Raw genomic sequence first — 20,164 nt, forward strand, 5'->3', positions numbered from 1 at the left:
CTGACCAGGATACTAGATTTCTGGCCCTGCAGAAGGAGCACCAAGACAGTTTGGACTCCTTACTGCAGAGCCAGAAAAAGCTGGAGCAACAATTAGACTTTAACAGTGCATGCACGGAGCAGGTAGCCACCCTGCAAAGTCATCTAGATAGAGTGAAGGTAGAGAGCAACAAGCTGATTTTGAAAGACCTGGATACCCAGGCAGAGTTTGATGAAGAACGCCAGAAAGCTGGTGCCTTTCAAAGGCAGAGGGACGACCTGGCGGCACAAATGCAGGCTCTTAGTCAGGAAAGAGACGCCTTAGGCCAGGAAGTCTGCCATTTAAAAAGAAAAATGGAAGAAAATCACCTGGCCCACCAGGGACTGGGTGACCTCCAAAAAGAAAACCAGAACTTGGTAGAGCACACCAGAAGGGTGGAAGAGGCTCTGGCAAGAAAGGAGCAGGCCAGTAGGGATGGGACTCAGGAGGTAAACCTCCTGCAGCAAAGACTGGACCAGTTCTCCAGGACCAACCAGGAAGCACAGAGGGAAAATGAGGCCCTCTGTCAACACAATGATAGGCTCCAAGAACAGGTAGCGATGCAGGAGAGACTGATAGAGTCTAGTAAGGCCTTAACTGAGGAACTGAAGGCACAAATGCAGGCTCTTGCATTGCAACAGGGAGCAGGGGTGGATAGAGATGAGGTTCGCTGGGAAAGGGAAGCTCCGGAGCATAACCTCAGGAGCCCTAGTACCAGAGGCCCTCATACCTCTCAGTCCCTGGACTCTGCCACCCCCATGTTCCCTGGCGCACATGAGCACCGGGCCACAGGGATGGCAGACTACTATCCAGACAAAAGTATGGGGCTCATAGGCCAGTACCACCCAGGTATGGAGGGGCGGGCATCCGGGTATGGGCACCCCAGCACCGTGCAATTTAATGGGAAACCCCAGGAGAGTAGGCCCATTAAGGGCATCCTGAAAACCTCTGCCCAGTTAGGTCAGTGGGGGGGGTACCCATCAAATCCTGGCAGCAAGGAGGAATCTGAAGACTCCTCTGAACTGCGCAGGACACAGGAGACCAGGTCCCCACATTCGGCCAGCCATTCCCAGGCTCGCAGAATCCGGGAAAACCTGGAAGAGCAGACAGGAACCTCTGGGAGCAGTGCCTCTGAGTCAGAGGATGAATGGACAAGGGTTACCCGAACCAAAAAGGCCAATAAGGCAAAAAGGGCCTTGCTTAAGGACCCCTTAAAGCAGATTAAGGCGATCAGGAGCGTCATCACGCCTTACCATAAGAACACTAAGTATTCTGTTTGGGAGCACTTAGACTTGTTTGAGCAAATGATGGAGACTTTCCATTTGAAGGACAGCCAAAGCTGTATTCAAGATGTAAAGTGGACCTTCTCCCCGGAATACTCCAGTTTCTTTGCGGGGCTGGAGGACCAAAATCATTTAAGATGGTCCACCTATAAGGCGGCCATCTTGAAACATTTTTCTGTTCAGAGAAATCCTCAAGAGGCTCGCAAGGCAGCCTACAATTTGCAATGTGGGGAGGATCAGGCCCCACAAGAATTTGTGCAAGAACTGAAACGTGCTTTTGCGCAGACCACCAGAAGGGTGCGCACAGACAGTAGAGAATTCATTAATACATTTTTTCATGCCTTGCCCAAATACATAATGACCCAGCTCGTGAGGGATTTTCACGAGAAAAGATCTTTAGACTGGGTCATTGAACAGGCTACCCGGATCTATGAGGCGCAGAAACCGGTAGATAGCAAAAGTAATGCCCAGAAAAACCCCAAAGCCAACAGCACCCCTGCTGCTGCCAAGGTGGCAGAGGTAAAGGTCACCCCCGTTTTGGATTTGGAGATGGGGGGGCCTAAAAACCTACCTGCACCTAATAATGCTAGGCCCAGAAGGTCCTCGGGCCAGTCACAGACAGGGAGCCAGGGAGGCAGCCCCACAAATGGGGTCCCTCGCTCTCCTGATTATGTAAATCCCCGTTACAAGGGAAATCGACCCATCCTGGGTTATGTGTGGACTCCTCCAGCCCAAGGGGGGGGATCCAGCCAAGCACCTAACCCAGGGAACTTCCCTCCCAACTTCCCACAGGAGGGCAGAAATTCTCCAAATCCTGGGCAGAACTTTTTCCCCAGGTATCCACCCAATTTCCAACCCCAAAATCATCCATCCTTCTTTCCCCAATTCCCTGAGCCCAGACAACCTAATCCGAGAGGGGAGGCCAAGGGTGGAGGGGTACCCAAATCTTCCCAATCCGGGGTACTACCAAAGAAGGGATAGCTACCCTTCCCGGGATCAGCCCAGGGGAGAAAACAGGGCCCCGTATCAGCCTGAGCGGGTTTCCCAGTTAGAGCGCCAGGTTCAAAACATGGCACGGGATCTGGGTCACATACTGAGGGCTCAGCAGAACCCTCAGATGGGCGTGCCGGCGCAGAACGCACCCAACTCTGGACCTGGTGCTCCAGAACAATGACGGGGGCAGCACCCCGATAACTCACCGGTTCCCAGGGAGGAGGCACAAAGGGAAGGGGGGTGTAAAGCCTTGGAGGAAGCTTCCTTCCTCACTTGTAAACAGCCCCTGGAAACCCAGGAACCGGAAACAAAATCTCTTGCCCCTGAAAGTCTGCCTCCTAAGGAGCAGAGGGTGGGTAGGAGAAACAAAAGACCCAAACAGACTCAGTTGGAGGAGGAGGTACAGATCTTCCAATTTGAGGGAGAGGGATCCTCAGAGGATCCTGGGAAAAGGATCTTCTCCTTCAGAGAGGGGGGAACTCCTCCCAAAGAAAAATGGGTCCCTAGGGATGCAAATCCAGACTGGGGAGATGTGGAGACTGAGCTACCGCCCCCCACCATCTCATCCCAGAACCAACAGCAAGAAAATCCCCTGGTTCAAACCCATCCTGGTGACTGCCTCCAAAAAGGGGGGGGCGGCCCGGAACCGGAGCCAGGGGAACCCACAATGGCTCTAATCTCCAGTTGCCAAATTTTTCTTTCAGATTCAAAAGGCTCTCCACAGAATTCTGCCCAAATCTCTTCGCTAGCGATGTCCAAAACCAGAAAATTAGCCCACCAGTTGTCCAAAAATGTGCATTATCTGTGCCCTCTTGAGGAGAAGGAGGGAAGATATTATGCCCCGGTACAAGTACAGGGGCAGGGTACAATTTTGGCACTGGTGGACACTGGATCTCAAGCTACCCTTCTGTCCAGAAAGGCCTTTGACAAACTGAATGCAGGAAGGGGAGAGAATTACCAAATTCCTCTCACCTCTCTTCCTGGACAACTGCAGAACTTTGACGGGAAGGAAATTCCCGTTGAGGGGACTGCAGACTTGGACATTAAGATCGGGCGACACAAGTTGAAACACCCAGTCATAGTTGTGTCTCCAGAGGGCACCCCTTGTTTACTAGGGAATGACCTCCTGAGAAGGTTGTCACCCCTAATAGATTGCGTGAACAAGGTCCTCTGGACCCAGACTAGCCGGCCAATAAAATTAAAACAGAGTGTCAACCATGTTAGTTTAAACGGCACCTGCCACATGGTTGAACAAAAACCTGACCAAGTAGAATTTCACTTCCAGAATAGCCAAATTCCAGACGTGACAGTAATAGCAGTAGGACAACAGACTGGTGATGGGGGGTCCTCTCTATTTCTGAAAATCAACCTTCCTTCCAGTTTAAAGTGGTACTCCACGCTGGAAGGAAACACTCTGAAATTCTTTACAAATCCACAATCAGATATTACCACTCCTATAGTCCAGGAAGATGTGAAATCAGCTCAGAGCCTGGCTGATATTCAGCAAATTGGGGAGCAGTTGTTCATCCCTGTCCAGTTAAATGATGGGAAGGACTCTGTTCTCGCTCGAGTGTGTGTGAACAACGGTAAGAGCTTCATCAGCGAAGCCATGTTCCGCCAACTCCCAAAAGATCCAGCCATTCCCACATTCAAACTGATAGACAAATGGGAAATGGACCTGGAAGCGCCTAATTCCAAACATCTCCTGCCAAGCAGGTGTATGCTCAAAATCTCCATTGGCAACAAGAGCATAGTCCACAATTGTTGGGTTGTGCGAGACGTCCCTGCCGCCTTTTACTTAGGCATTGACATTCTCAATCGCTTTGCCATTAGTTTGGACCTAATAAACTTCAAAGCTTGGTCCCGATTAGCGGATAATCCCATGGGCTTTGATGATCCAGAAAAAGCATTTAGGTCAGCTCAATTGCTACCTTATGCAGTTGAAATTCAGATCAAAGAGGAAGTCACCATCCCAGAAAGGACCCGACAATTCTCCCTGGAAGTGAAAGCTAAAAGAGGACAATATTTGCAAAACCCTGATGCTTACATACATCTAAATGCTTCTCTCCAACTGCAAGGGTTGGGGGTAAACCCAACACCATTAGTCAACATAGAACATGACACCATTCTAATAGAGGTGGATAACAGCGACTTAAAGAGTATTACTCTAGCCGCAGGCACCATTATTGGAATGGCGGTTGATGACCGACATTTCTCCATTGATCTTGGAAATGAACTATTAGGACCAATCCCCAAGGACTGTTTTGACAGTGACAGTGATGACAATGCAACACCAGACAGGATTTTTACCCGGCATGGGGGGAACTTCCTGGTGTACACTTCTTGCCCTTATGGTAAGGAAGAGGTGACTTGTGACTTCAGGAGGGATGAGGTGATTTTCCAGGTCCATGAGGGCTGCCTTTCCCACCTGAAGCCTCCGGTCCAAATCAGCACTCTGACCAGGGACTTCTCCACCCAGCTGGAGGAGGCTGCTGAAATAGCCAAACCAGAAGTTTTTCCAGGCTTCAGGCAGATGGTGGAAGAGCGAGTCAACCTAGCTGATGCCTGTGTGATTCTGGAACAAAAGCAAAAGTTGAAACAAGTTTTCTTGGATTTCCAAGATCTCTTTGCGGTAGACTCATATGACTGTCGTCGCACTGACATCCACACAACAACAATCCCCACGGACCCTGGCATGACTCCTGTGTTTGTGAAGCAATATCGCTTGCCTCTCGCATCAATGGAGTCCCTTACTGAAATAATTAAGAACCTTGAGTCCCGGGGAATAATCCGTCCAGTCCACAGCACCTTCAATAATCCGGTGCTGGGAATATTGAAGCCGAACGGCCAGTGGAGACTCTGTGCTGACCTTAGGGAGCTCAACAAACGGGTCCATACTTCCCGATGGCCTCTGCCCTACATTGACCAAGGGCTGGCCCAGATCCAGGGGTCACAGGTATTCACTGCAATAGACCTGACCAATGGATACTGGACCGTGCCTGTCAGTAGGGAGGACCAATACAAACTGGCTTTTACCTTTGGGGGCCAGCAGTACACATGGACCCGGACTCCCTTCGGATACCTCAACTCCGGCAATGAATTCAACATTTTCCTACATAAGGCAATGCCCGACCTGGGTGCGAGGGGTAACCTGGCTTATGTAGATGATGTCCTCATCAAAAGTTCATCTGTGGAGGAACACATAGCGGAGATCCGTTATGTTCTGACACAGTTGAGGGCCGCCGGAGCAAAACTTTCCTTTCAGAAAGCACAGTGGTGTAGAACCCGTGTTAATTTCTTGGGGCATGAGATTACTCCTCAGGGTCTCTGTCCCCAGGAAAAGAAAGTGGAAGCACTTCAGAAACGGAAAGACCCCACAACTCTGCGGGAACTAAGGAGCCTCCTTGGACTGACTAATTACAGCAGAAAGTTCATTGAGGGCTACGCAGAGATCACCAGACCCCTGATTCATCTCCTGAAGGGGGGGTCAAGTGGGAATGGGGTCCAGAACAAGCCGAGGCAGTAAGACAACTCAAGAGAAGCCTCTCACAAGCGCCTTGCCTAGCTTACCCTGTCAGAAACAATGAGTTCTTCCTGGAGACAGGGTTCTCTAATACGTGCTTGACGGCAGTATTATACCAAAAGCATGACAAGGTCAATAAAGTAATCTCCTATGCGAGCAAAACTTTATCCTCTGTGGAGGAAAAATTCAACGATTGTGAGAAGGCACTCCTGGCAACGGTGTGGGCATTGAAGAATTACCGCCCGTTTATCCAGGGGGAACACATCATAGTGGAGACTCCACACCAGCCTCTGCAATATCTCCAAAGTGACCGAATCCGGGCCGGAAATGTGAGTAATTCCCGAATTACTTCCTGGATTCTGTCAATGCAAGGCTTTCCTGTGGAGGTCAGATATGGCCAAAACAAGAAGAGTCCCCTCGCGCAAGGTCTGGCTGACTTGCATGATTGTGCCAGAGAAAACTGTCTCGAGGACGAAAGTCTAAAAATCAAGGACAACATGGAGGCATACCTTAATTCCCCACAAGTCTTTGAAGAGGACAAGTGTGAGGGAATGCCCACTGTGGATGGATGCTCGTACCATGTTGACAACAACGGGGAGAAAGAACTGGTGGCCGGCGTAGGGAATGCATGGGTGAATGAGTCCCCAGAACCCTCCGCTGGATACAAAATTGGTCCCCGAAGTAGTCAGGTGGCAGAATTGATGGCTGTGCATCAGGCCATCCTCACTGCTGTCCAGCATCAACTCCGCGAACTGGTCATAATCACAGATTCGGATTATGTACGGAACGGGTTCGTGGAGCACCTGGTTAATTGGAAAACCAGAGGCATGTTATGTGCTAACAACAAACCCTTGAAACATGGGAAGTTGATCCAAAACATTGATGATCTGGTCACCTCGAATGAGATGACCATCTATTGGAAAAAGATCAAGGGTCATTCCAAAGTAGAGGGACCAGACAAAACTGGAAATGACTTAGCTGATCAGCTGGCCAAAACCGGGGCCATCCAAGGGGATCTAATTGAGATTGAGTCCCTGTTGGGGGAAATCCAGGTCACTGCTATCACTAGGTCCCAGACAAATGCTCACAACAACCTTTCAATTGCACAATGGAGTAAGGAGACCCCTGATGCTGATTTGATTACAGCTCAGAAGGGGGATCCAGTTATTGGTAAGTTTTACCAACACCTTGAGGACCCTGAGAACTTTCCCCTGACGGATACCGATTACATTGGGAAAGAGGACCTAAGAGTGTTGATGAAATGTCCAAAAATGTTCCGAATCCAAGACGGTTTGCTGGTAAGGAAATCCAAAGCTGGCCACGATCAGTGGGTGGTTCCTACCTCATATCGAAGCCTGATGTTAAGTCAAGCCCATGATGCGGCCACCGCCGGTCATAGGGGGTTTCACACAACACTGGAAATCTTAAGAGAGGTTGCATACTGGCCACACATGGGGCAGGACCTCGACCAATACGTGAAGGGGTGTCTTGTGTGTGCACAATTTCAGCCATCATCCCTCACGCATCGTGCGCCTCTCCAAAAGAGGGGGATGACACTGCCATGGTCAGATTTACAAATCGACTTTGTAGGCCCTGTGATTCGCTCTGCTAGGGGGAATAAGTACATGTTGACTGTGACATGCTTGTTTACCAAGTGGGTGGAATGTCTCCCAGCCCCAAATTGCAAGGCAGAAACGGCAGCTGCCTTGATGATTAACCACATCTTTTCCCGTTTTGGTCTACCTCAAAGGATTGAGTCAGACAGGGGTAGCCATTTCACCAGTGAAGTAATGACAAAGATGTGGGAGATACTGGGGGTCAAAAGGAAGTTGCATATTGCTTATAGACCAGCTTCTTCTGGAGCAGTGGAACGCTACAACCGAACCATTGTGAGCATCTTAAAAAAGTTTGTGGCAGATTCTGGGCCAAGTTGGGATATCCGATTACCTCTGGTCCTAATGGCCATCAGATCTACCCCTTCATCTGCAACCAAAATGTCACCATTTGAATTGATGACTGGGCGCAAGATGGTGCTTCCGCAGCATTTGCTCTATAGGACCCAAGAGCAGACAATGATAAATGCCTCCACTACTCATGAGTATGTGGAGAATTTAAGGAAACACCTCCAACATGCTTTTGCTTACGCTCAGCGGAATCTAGAAAGATCGGCTGATAGCATGAAGACCCACTTTGACCTGAAGACTTCCAGGAAGGAATATCAGGTGGGAGACCGGGTCTATCTATACAACTTCCAAAGGAACCAGGCCACGCAGCGCAAATTTTTGCCTACATGGAAGGGACCCTTTGAGATTATAGACAAAATCTCCCCTGTGGCCTACAAAATCCACATCCCCAAAGGTCCTTTGGCAGCGGGGGAAGACAAGTGGGTCCACATAAACCAGTTGAAATGTTGCCATCCCAGGCACACTCTGCAACGACTGGAGGAATCCTCTGGAATCCTAGCGGGTACTGTCTCAGACTAATTCAGTCCAACCATAAAACATACCACATCTAGTCTCTAAAATATTGGGATTTGCATGAAACTGTCTCGTAGTTATACTGTTTTTTTTTTCAAAATAAGAATGTAATGTTTCGCTATGATGAAATGCATATGCTGCCCCACTATCTCAACAGTGGTGGAAAAACGTCTATGAGTAGGTATTGCCGTTTTTGCTTTATCATCCTAGGAGAGATGAAACCATGGAGAATGACCAAGGAGGATGATCCGGAGACGGGAACGAAGATCCAATGGGCCCGGGGTACTGCCCAATATTCCCATCAGGACCGGGGAGGATGACCGATCGATCCACCGGATGAAGGAAGAGATGCTGAACTGGCCATCTACCGGAAGAAGATGAGAACTACATCCCAGATCTTGCGGGTCCCACCAGTGAAGGATCAGATGGCCACCGCAAGAAGGGGGGCTTGTGGGATGTATTTACCCATGCATCCGAGCCCTACCTCAAAACTGTGCAGTACTGACATGGAAAACATCATGATGGCCAGAGCTTCCCAGAAAATGCCCAGGGAAATGCATGAAGAATAGGCTGCCACTAATTTTTGCCGATGTTATGGGCACAGAAGGACACTGCCTAAAACCACCATTGGACTACCCACACAGTAGTCTGAAACCATTGGGAGTGGCAATGCTGATTGCCAAAAGCAAACCCATAACTGTGGAGAATTCATTTTCTTAAATCCCAAAAAGGGGTGCAATACCAGTACTCACCACTATCCAAAAGCCGGCGTTTTAAAACCACCAGATTTTGTAGAAAACTGAATAAATGAACCCAAAGCAAGCCAAAGAAAGACTTACTGAGAGGTGGATCCAATGTAAAGTTATATTCTGAAGTGACTTGAAGGTTTATAACAAGACTGGCTGAGCTGTGGATTTCAGCAGTTTAAGTAAATTTGGACTGAAAGACACTACAAGTCTAAATGTTTAAAAGAAACGAGTGACCTACTTTGAGTGTCACATAGGTTGCAATTGTTTAAATGTCATAGTTTTAAACTTAGAATCAGCATCCTAGCTGCATATGTAAAAAAATGTCTTGACTTAAACTGGGGAACAGAAATGACATGTAGCTAAAAACTGGCTTAAAGAGATTCCAATTTTGCCTGGCAACTACCCCCCATCAGGAGTGAAACTTGAGTCACAGCTGTGTTCCCAGTCCTATCTGCCTTTTGCTGGCCACACTAAGGGTATGCCATCTCTCTGATAATTGAATTAAGGGGAGCCCCCACAGAATACAGGAGCTCTGAACAAAGCCCTGTCCTGACCCAGGCAGATGGTTTATTGCAGATGTCGTAAAAGTAGCTTCCTCCTGAAACAAAGGGGAGGGGCACTGCCTGTGAGAGCAAGCTGGCTTGGCAGAACTGGAAAAACCAGAAATTCAACCTTGTGCTGGTGGAAAACCACACCCCTTTGGGGCCAGAACCTAACTCTAAAAAGATGAATAACTCATAGTACGGACTTGTGAAAATTATTTAAATGACACCATAATTCTTGTGATTTTTCTGCCCACATTTTAAGAGGTTTTTAGAACCGGTGGCATGTTCAGGGGGGTTTTAGCGGAAAAGAGGATATTACTCAAAATGTGTGCATGTGAAAAATCTGACACTTCATCAACTAATGTCCATACTCCTTGCGCACATGTGTGTAAAATTGGGTTAATGTCCGGCATTGCAAACCAGTTAAAAAGTGCAAAATATTGCCATTTCTGAATGCAAGCCCCCAGGAAGAGCAGAGTTGGAACAGGGGATACCTCCTGTGATATGTGATGGGTGCATGTAATTTTAAACAATATGTACCTCTGCAAATATGTATTTGGTTCAAATCTAGATTTGTGTGCAAGTTGACAGGAGGAGTGGACTTTCTGCAGGCTGTAAAATGACATCACTCTGACACAACTTAGCTCCCCCAATCAGGGGAGAAATGAAAGCTTGGCCAATGATAAGTGGAGAGGGGTAGAGCCTAGTGATGCTGCACACACACCCATTTAAAAACACATAAAAGCAGAGAGACAGGACAGATAGGGACCTTCAAATCCATTTGCTGCGGGATGCTCTGCTGGAAAATCCCTACTTTACCTCCATCAACCTTCAGAGACCCAGACCAGACCAGCAGAGTAGAGCTGACCTGTTAGCAGAACCAGAGAGAGCTGACCCAGATCACTGTGAAGTGCAGAGACCAGAGTCCAGTCTAAAACCTGACCAGATCCATGGCGAGGCATATTTCTAAATATAGTGTGAGTACATAGTAAAACTGTGCAGAACCAATCTCTTAGTTAAAATAATATAATCCAAGCTATTTTAATCTAAGTAGAACTGTCTCCTAACTGTCACCTGTCATTTGTAAAGCTGTCACTTGTCATTTTCTAGTTGCAAGCTGCACTTGTCTTTTTGAACTTTAAAATTTCAAATCTGAAAAACGACCTTTATTTAATCGCTCATATCTCCGTAACCGTTTGTGCTAGAGACTTGCAGTAACTTTCATCTGGAAGCTGAGATCCTAGGCTTTCATGGGACCCCAAAACGGTATTGATAGCCCTTGTAGTTCCTCTGTAATCGCACCAGACGCATTCGCAAATTTTGCCGCGATTTGCAAACTTCTCCACGTGTGAAAACAGAAGCTTCTTGCTTTCATTTGCCAAAAATTCGTTTAACCTACCAATTACTCCTAGATCCTTGCTAAAGTGAGCCTGGACTAATATTAACTTGATTTCACTCACCCTAAACCTCTAGAGGGAATTAAAAGCATTTTAGCATATTTTTCACTTTATTGCCAGCACATATAAAAGCATTTTGCCTGTGTTTTCAACTTCTGTAGTCTAAGTTGCTGGGTGAACTGAATTACATTTGAATTGCATTTCTGAGAATTGTGTGCCTTCCTTCCATTTCCTTGCATTGCATAAAAGGGAGGGGATTGCCAGAGAAAAGTGATTACATTGTTTTGTTGAACGCATATTGAGTATTTTCTGTACTGCATTTTCATTCCACCTTGCATCCATTTGAAACCATAAAGTATTGTTGCTATCTTATCCATCCTATAACCACTCATCATTGATTATAAAGAAGTGTGCTAGTGCCAGATTCTCCGTTGTTAATCTTTATCATATCAGATTAAGTGTGATATTCAATAATTAATTTATTATAAAGCGTGATATATATATATATATATATATATATATATATATATATATATATATATTGTTTAAATTATCAAATAAACCTTTTAACTTGCAAAACAGAACTACTTCTTGGCTCAGTGGGGTCAGGGGGATTCCAACAGAGGGGTGTTATATAGGGGTAGTCATCCAGAACGCATGAACTGGACATAAAGATATATCAATAAGGGTTTTCATTCAGTATTCTAGACTAGGCGTTGACTTGGCTGTAGTGCTGAATTGAATCCTCTTACACCCAGGCAGGGCACACTCCTTTACCTAATTCCAGAGGTACTTCCACATCAATGGGTTTGAATAACCCGGTACAAATCAATCTACCTGGACACATGCCTTTGGCCCCGCCTGAACGTTTTGTGGGGGATCCCAAGAAATATGCCATCTTTATGAACCAATGTCGTTTACACTTTCTATGCAGACCCGGGGCCTTCCCTAACGACCAGACCAAGGTAGCCTTTATACTATCTTACCTCAGTGGCAGTGCTGCCGATTGGTCTATTCCATTGGTAAATCAGGATGATCCCATTCTCCAGGATTTTCAGGGCTTCCAGGCCAGCATGGAAAGATTGTTTGCTCGACACTCTCAAGGACAGGCCCTTGATAACGAACTGCTATCCTTATGACAAGGTAATCAGGATCTCCTGTCCTACGTTGCCACCTTTAATAGACTGGTTGTGGAAACTGGATGGCCAGAAAACAAAAGGATCACATTGTTTCATCGAGGCCTGCGCGGAGAGTTTAAGGATGTTCTAGCTCAGATTGTAAATCTACCCCAGGTCTGCGCAGACTACATAGACTTGGTGGTTCAACTTGATCACAGACTTCAAAATAGAAAAGCAGATCGGTTCAAGTACGAAACCCGAGTACCGATAAAAACCTACGCTAACTCCAAGAGTACCGACGTATCCGAACCTATGCAAATCGGCGGTGTTAAAGGACCATTAACGCAGAAGGAACGAGAGAGAAGGCGGCAAATGCAACTTTGTCTGTATTGCGGGACTTCCGGTCACTTTCTTCGAAATTGTCCAGTCAAACCACCTAAGAAGGTGGTTGGAGCCACTGATAACGATTTATTGACACCTGATTCGGGAAACGACCTAGCCCGACAAGCGTAGGGGTCCGCTTGCCGAGCTTGAAAACAAACTCTTTGACCTCGCATTTTGTCATGCCAATGGTGCTCGTGGACCCAAAACAGCCTCAGCAGTTGCATGCTATAAAAGCGTACATCGACAGCGGAGCTATTGGAAATTACATAGACCGTGAATTGGCTTCCAGGATTAAGCTCCCTCTCCGCCCGAAAGTAACCCAAGATGTCATTACTACAGTAGATGGAACCGAAATAGCCTCAGGGCCTGTAACGCATTCCACTGTTGAAGTGACACTGGTGGGTCAGGATGGACATCGGGAAGCAATCGTGTTTGATGTGATCAAGGCCCCACAATTTCAAGTAATTCTTGGAATTCCTTGGTTAGAAACACATAATCCCAGAATTGACTGATCATGCAAAGAAGATAAGTTTTCCTGATTGTGAATCAACTTGTTATCCAAGAAATCCAGCTACGGGTCTAGCCTCAGCAACTTCCACCCCTGTACAGCTACCGTCAGAATACCAAGAATTCCAAGACGTTTTTCAGAAGGAACAGGCTAACACGTTACCTTCCCATCGGTCTTATGATTGCCAAATCGATCTGGTACCCAATGCTCAACTACCTTGTAGTAGGATTTATGCTCTTACAGAACCTGAGAACCTGCATTTGCGTCAGTATTTAGATCAGTACCTAGCCAATGGTTTTATTCGCTCGTCTAAGTCTCCTGTCTCCTCAGCTCTGTTCTTCGTGCCGAAAAAAGAGGGCGACCTTAGAACATGTATAGACTATCGCGCCCTAAATCAAATAACGATTAAGAATCATTATCCTCTGCCCCTGATCCCTGAGCTTATCGACCAGGCGAAAGACGCTTGTGTGTACACCAAGTTAGATCTCCGAGGACCTTATCACCTGGTGCGTATAAAAGAAGGCGACGAATGGAAGACTGCATTTCACACCAAATTTGGGCTCTTCGAATATCAGGTGATGCCCTTTGGGTTGTGCAATGCACCTGCCGCCTTTCAGTACTTTATGAATGATGTTCTTCAGGAACTTATCGATGTCTGTGTCATTGTTTATATTGACGACATCCTGGTGTACTCTTCTTCAGAATCCGATCAGAGAAAACATGTTAGGGCAGTTCTTGAGAAATTGCGCCAGCACAGACTATTTGCAAAGCTCAAAAAATGTGTTTTTCATTCCACAGAAGTTGAGTTTCTCGGATTCATCCTGACACCTCAAGGAGTCCGAATGGACTCGGGAAAGGTGGATGCCATCCTCAAATGGCCATCTCCTAGCTCGGTGAAGGGGGTTCAGAGCATGATCGGCTTCGCCAATTTTTATCGAAGATTCATCCCGGAATTTTCCCGAATAGTCCAACCCATCACAGCTCTCCTAAAGAAAAACAAACGCTTTGAATGGACTCTTGAGGCCGAACAAGCCTTTCAGGACCTGAAAACCAAATTCACCTCTGCACCTGTATTGAAGCACCCACACCCAGATCTCCCTTACATTGTGGAAACCGACGCATCCAGTTCGGCCATGGGAGCTGTCCTGTCGCAAAGAGACCCAGAAACTAACCAACTACACCCTGTGGCCTTTTGGTCCAGGAAATTTTCTCCTCCTGAAATCAACTACGCAATTACCGACAAAGAGTTACTGGCTATTAAATCTGCTTTCAAGGCTTGGCGTCACTACCTTCTCGGGGCAAGACACACCATCACCATAATTACAGACCACAGAAATTTACAGTATTTAAAGACGGCTAAAGCTCAATCTTCACGACAACTCCGATGGGCTCTATTCTTTGCGGAATTTGATTTTGTAATTACCTATCGCCCTGGCTGCAAGAATGGTAAAGCGGACGCCTGATCCCGGATTGGCATGGAAGAACCCAATTCAAGTTTAGAACCTGTGCCAATCATACCTGAACAAAGAATCTTAGGCCTAACTTCATTGCAAACTATTGAGGACATCCAAACGCAAGTAAAACAACTTCTAGACTCTTCAGCCTTACTGGAATGGAGTCAAAAGGGTCCTCATTACACCGTTAAGGATGATTTACCCTACTTCCAGGAGCGGTTATTTCTGCCAAGTAAAGAATTGCAAGAACTTGTTATTGCCCATCATCATGAATCATTAATGGAAGGACACCCTGGTATTGCTAAAACGGAGGAAAAAATCAAACGCCACTTCTGGTGGCCTTCTTGGAGAAAAGACATAAAGTCTTTTGTTTTGTCTTGCGGAATTTGCGCCCAAAACAAGGGTCAAAAGAAAAGGCCACCCGGCCTACTTCAACCCTTGGATATTCCACCGGCACCATGGCACACCTTGTCAATGGATTTTATAACTGATCTGCCTCCTTGTGCTGGTTACAAAACTATCCTTGTAATTGTGGATCTATTCTCCAAAATGGCCCACTTTATCCCTTTAAAAGGTTTGCCTTCAGCTTCCACCTTGGCCAAGGAATTTCTGGAGAATATAGTTTGCATACATGGTTTCCCTTCCATATTAGTCTCGGATCGTGGAAGTCAATTTATCTCCCATTTTTGGAAGAAGTGTTGCCAACTAGCACAAATAGATGTGCGGTTATCCACCAGCCACCACCCCCAGACCGACGGACAAACCGAGAGAACCAATCAGACTCTCGAGCAATATCTTCGGTGCATGTTACACCAATCTGAGTTAAATTGGAAAAACATCCTTTGGATCGCAGAATATGCATACAACAATTCAGTGCATTCTGGAACCGGACAAACCCCCTTTTATACTTTGTATGGTCACCATCCTCGGACCTCTGACCTAGATCCACCTCTGACCCTGGAAATGCCCGCAGTAAATCATCTGCATTCCACAATAACCCGAGCCTTCAAAGAAGCTGCAACTCATTTACAGCAAGCTAAGAAAAAGTATAAAGAAAACGCTGATTTGCACCAAAGTAAAACTCCTCCTTACCAAGTAGGAGACCAGGTATGGCTAGCAATGAAACATTTACCCCTCAAGGGCCCGCGAACCTTCAATCCCAGATTCATAGGACCTTATCCCATCAAGGCTATAATCAATCCTGTGGCCTTTAAACTGGATTTACCGTCCAACATGCGTATTCATCCAGTTTTTCATGCATCACTTTTGAAGCCAGTACAACCAGGGACCCGACTGTCCAAGCCTCCAGACCCAGTTCAAATTGAAGGGGAATTGGAATTCGAAGTTAAAGACATTTTAGACTCCAAGGTGTTAAGGTCCAAACTCTTCTATCTTGTTGACTGGAAGGGATATGGACCTCAGGAGAGATCGTGGGAGCCTAGTAACCATGTTCACGCACCTCGATTAATACAAAGGTTCCACCGGAGATTTCTGAACAAGCCAAAACCCCCGGAGGGAACAACCTTGGGAGGGGCCTTGAGGGGGGGTACTGTCATGATGCCTACCTCCAAGGAGCCAGGTCCAACCCAGCAACCCCAGAGGCAGGCATCATTCCCCCCAGGGAAGTGCCAGCGGGCCCAAGCTGGGGCCCTTTGGACACAGTCCTGGCGCCTTAGGCGCCAGGCTCATGTTGGACCCCTGTCCTGGCGCCTTAGGCGCCAGGCTCATAAAGCTAGACATGTGTTCAAGTGTTTTAATGTGCACTTACCTGGGGCAGACCAAGCTGCTACATCCAGGCCCTTTTGAGGCCTGAATGGAACTACTTTACCTGTGGGACTACTTTCCACCTGGGTGTGGTCGGGGAAGGATACATACCTGATCGGTGGAAGGATACATACCTGGAACTTCTTCCAAAGCTATTTAAACCACGCCCGATCAGCAACTCACGCTTCGCGTTGTTCTGCTCCTCGCAGCTGGACGCTCACCGTGTCAGCTCCTGCATCTGGACTTCAGCCACGCCTGTCAGCATCCTGGGTCGCCTGCAAAGGGAGATAAGAGAGAATTGGAGATAAAGAAGACCTTACCTGCTAAAGCTGCATCACGGAGACATCACACCGACGATCCTGAAAGGGAAGACATCATTTTAAAAGCATTTCACTTCGATCGCTGCAGCGCTGCATTTCACTCACCTTTCCTGGGCGCCACCATCTTCAGCAGCGATCATCCGGATCCGCACCCACTTCCCAGAGCCTAGAGAGAAAAAGACAAGAAAACAAGGTGAGAGAAGGAAGGGAATAGGATAGGCTCAGTTTCCTTCTAAGACTTACCTGTTGGGTCATTCCCATTTCATTTCGGGTCCTGCCGCTTCCTGGCATTCCGGACCCCGGCCCCTATGGGGAAAAAAGACAAAGACATTGAATGAGCGAATGCAAAGACATTACCTGAAAGCTCATCCAGAACTTACCTGTCATTTACTGGAACTGCACGTTTCACTTCGGGTCGGCGCCATATCTCCGGCATTCCGAACCCCGGCCCCTAAGGGGAAAAAGACATAAGCATTAGCGCTTGCTGCAATAAGACAATGAACATTATTATTAAGCTTGAACTTTTGAACTTGCAACAGAACTCTTACAGCGCCTCACCTGAATAGTCAAGCTTATTTTGAACTCCCATCAAACCTCAATCCAGTGAAGTAACTGGGTTTCAACGCGCCCCTGCATCAGAAGCAGGATGGAGAACTCATCCTTCCAGACCCTAAGGTGAGACTTCACGGGGAATCGTGGAAGGGTATCGTGGAGGATTAGAAGGGAGTGGGAGGCTTGAGCATTATTCCGTCAGTAGGTAATACTCCCTTTTCACGCACAGGGGAATATTCCTGCGTGCCAGAAAAGCCAGAGTAGAGGGGGCCCTTCCTGTCCATCTTCAGAGTCCTGCGCTTCACCATTGAAGAAGCATCAGCACTCAAAGCCAGACCTGCGCCTCCGTGGGAATCAGGTGAGCGTGACAGTTCTTTGCATATGTATGATTAGTACATGAGTGCAGGCATTGCTTCAGGGTTTTAATTTCATTATGCATATTTACGAATGTTACTTTTGTGAACGTGGCGATAACTTTTTTTATTGCTTAACTGCTGTTCTTATGTATGACGTGCGGGTGGAAACTGTCGTTATGCTTGAAATGTTTGCACTTTGCATAATTTGGTCAGAACGGCTGTCTGACAGTTTTGTGTGCGATTTGTACAAATTTGCTAGGAGGTCCTTTAATGGGGGAAAGCATTGTAAAATTGACGGAACAAAAGAACACAGTAAGCTTTTTCATATACCAATGCATGTTGTGGGCAAATGGAACCTTTGGCACCACCTACCACTGTAGGAGCGATTTAATGGTAGGTGATGGGAGACATAACAGTACAAATTTTAAGTACGTTATGAAGATTTACTCCTAGGTACACTGTTACTACGCACGCATATCTCTCAACCTTTCATTGCTCTTGGTCGGGTGAAAACACCCGATTTTGTAATTGTCGTGAAAAGCCCATTGATTCCTATGGGCGTTTAGGGAGCTTGGCGGGTGAGAGAGCTGTGTAAGTGGCGGGTGACACTCGCCAAAAGCATGTGAGTAGAGAGGTATGGGCATGTATAACACGGTTGGCACTGTACTGTAGAAAAAATAGTAATACCTTCTGGGTGTGGTTATGGGTGGCGATGCTGATGTTTGTGGGTGCAGAACGTGTAGATCATTGTACAGTACTTTCTCGTGGAGTTGCTTTTGATTTACAGGATATTTCACCTCTGCGTGTGTAACGGCTGTTATGCACTGTTCATTAGATGTGATAGCATTACATGCACAGTTCTTGGATGTAATTGGTGGATGCGTATGTAATATTTTAACAGTAGCCAATCAGGGAGTGCAGCTGAAAGAGTACTTGAAAGGGAAGAAGAACTGGCCTGCATTAGTGGGCCGCGGCTCTCACGGTAATTGGGGAAATCGCACATGCTACATGCTGTCCTTCATAATGTCCTTTCTATGGAAATGGGACTACGGTTCAGCGATTCATGAGTGTGTCTGTTTTTGTGTTCCATGGTAGGATGTTCTTTTCTGCCCATGACAACGTTAGTGCTTGTAGTGTGACATTTGTCAGTGGCAGCAAATTATTTGCCCCCTATTGCAATTCGTAATGTGTTGCAGTATATACAATTTACGCTACAGACACACGTATAGTAATGTACGGAGGACAAGCCGAGAGCAACCCCTAACAAGGAGCACACAAAAAGGTGTTTCTTTACACGTCCCTTTATCAAAATTAGAATAAAACACTTTGCACAACTTCTATGAAGACACCCACTTTCTATGACGCTTAAAATGTGTTTGTGTAGCCCCGTACACAGGGCAATATGTTGGCCAAAGCCGTGCCTTTTGGGGGTGCGCATGTGCTACATCCAGGTCTTTTGAGGATGGCTGCAATAGAAATGGGACTTTGCAGGAGTTGGGATTGGTCAATAAGAATTTGTGGGTTTGGTGTGTAGCAACAGATTGTGCCGGAACATCTGTTTGCCAATAGGAGTGGACATTGCTATGGGGACGTGTATGCTGTTCAGTAGGTGGACTGTATGGCTGTTGGGTGACTCGTGGATATATTGGGTACAAGTTTACGCAGAGCATTGTGCACTAGCAGCACACCTTGGTTTCCATAATGTCGATGTGCACTGGTACGGAATACGTGGGATGCAGTGGTACCATGTGAGTCCTTTTTGTGCCAGTTTGGTGACGCTTGCTCATCCAGACATTATTATTGTTCATTGTAGAGGGAACAGTTTAGGGCATGTTACTGGGATTTCACTGCAGTTTTTAATGAAGGATACATTTCTGCAACTCATGGAAATGTTTCCAAAATCACACATAATTTTTTCTCGCATTGCCCAGAGACAGATGTGGCTGCATTCTTCCTTCTGTGGCCCACAAATGAAAAAACGTTGCGCAATGTGAACAAGGCTGTTTGTGCTTTTTTGCACGACGTTGGCATGTTTTCCCCCCACAATGGAAACATTACGTTTCGTAGTAGGAACATTTTTTGTTCACGTGGAGTTCATCTGCTGGTACTGAGATCTTTCTGCGTAATATTCAAAATGCCGTGCAGCGCTTCCTGCAAGTGTAGGATGTATTTTCCCTGTGGTTGTTCGCCACATTTAATGTTGAAAATACAAAACAGCACAAAAAGGCTCTTTTTAGAGCCACCACTTCTTTTTGCAAATGTGTACAATGCTTTTGACCGTGTCCCACCGCCCATTGTTGCCATCTCTGTATGCAGCGCTTATAGGCAGCGTTGCCGCCTGCATGCTTGCATTCAACTTCTATTTTTTAACACTGCAAGGTGGCTCTGAAAAGAGCCTTTTTGTTCCCCCCACCTTCTTGCTGTGTAGCATTATTCCTGTTGTTATAAGACATGCCAGAAAAGCCAGCAGTGGAAGGGAGATTTGGCAAAGGGTACCAACCACAGGGATAAGAAATCGTACGTGGAGAGCTCAAGATGTGGGGTGCACCTTACTTGGGTAGTAGGCAGTGTTTGTCATGGTCCCAGACCGCAGCCTCAAAAGCACTTTGCAAATGCTCTCCCCTACAGAGTACTGCATCGCAGTATATGCACAATACAGAGACCTTTGAAAGGTAGGAGTCTGTTCCACTGCATATGTCCTCCAAGGCTGCTTGCGGGATCCA

Source organism: Ambystoma mexicanum, chromosome 7q (genome assembly GCF_040938575.1).
Source record: "Ambystoma mexicanum isolate Mex_15411 chromosome 7q, UKY_AmexF1_1, whole genome shotgun sequence".
Lineage (NCBI taxonomy): Eukaryota > Metazoa > Chordata > Amphibia > Caudata > Ambystomatidae > Ambystoma > Ambystoma mexicanum.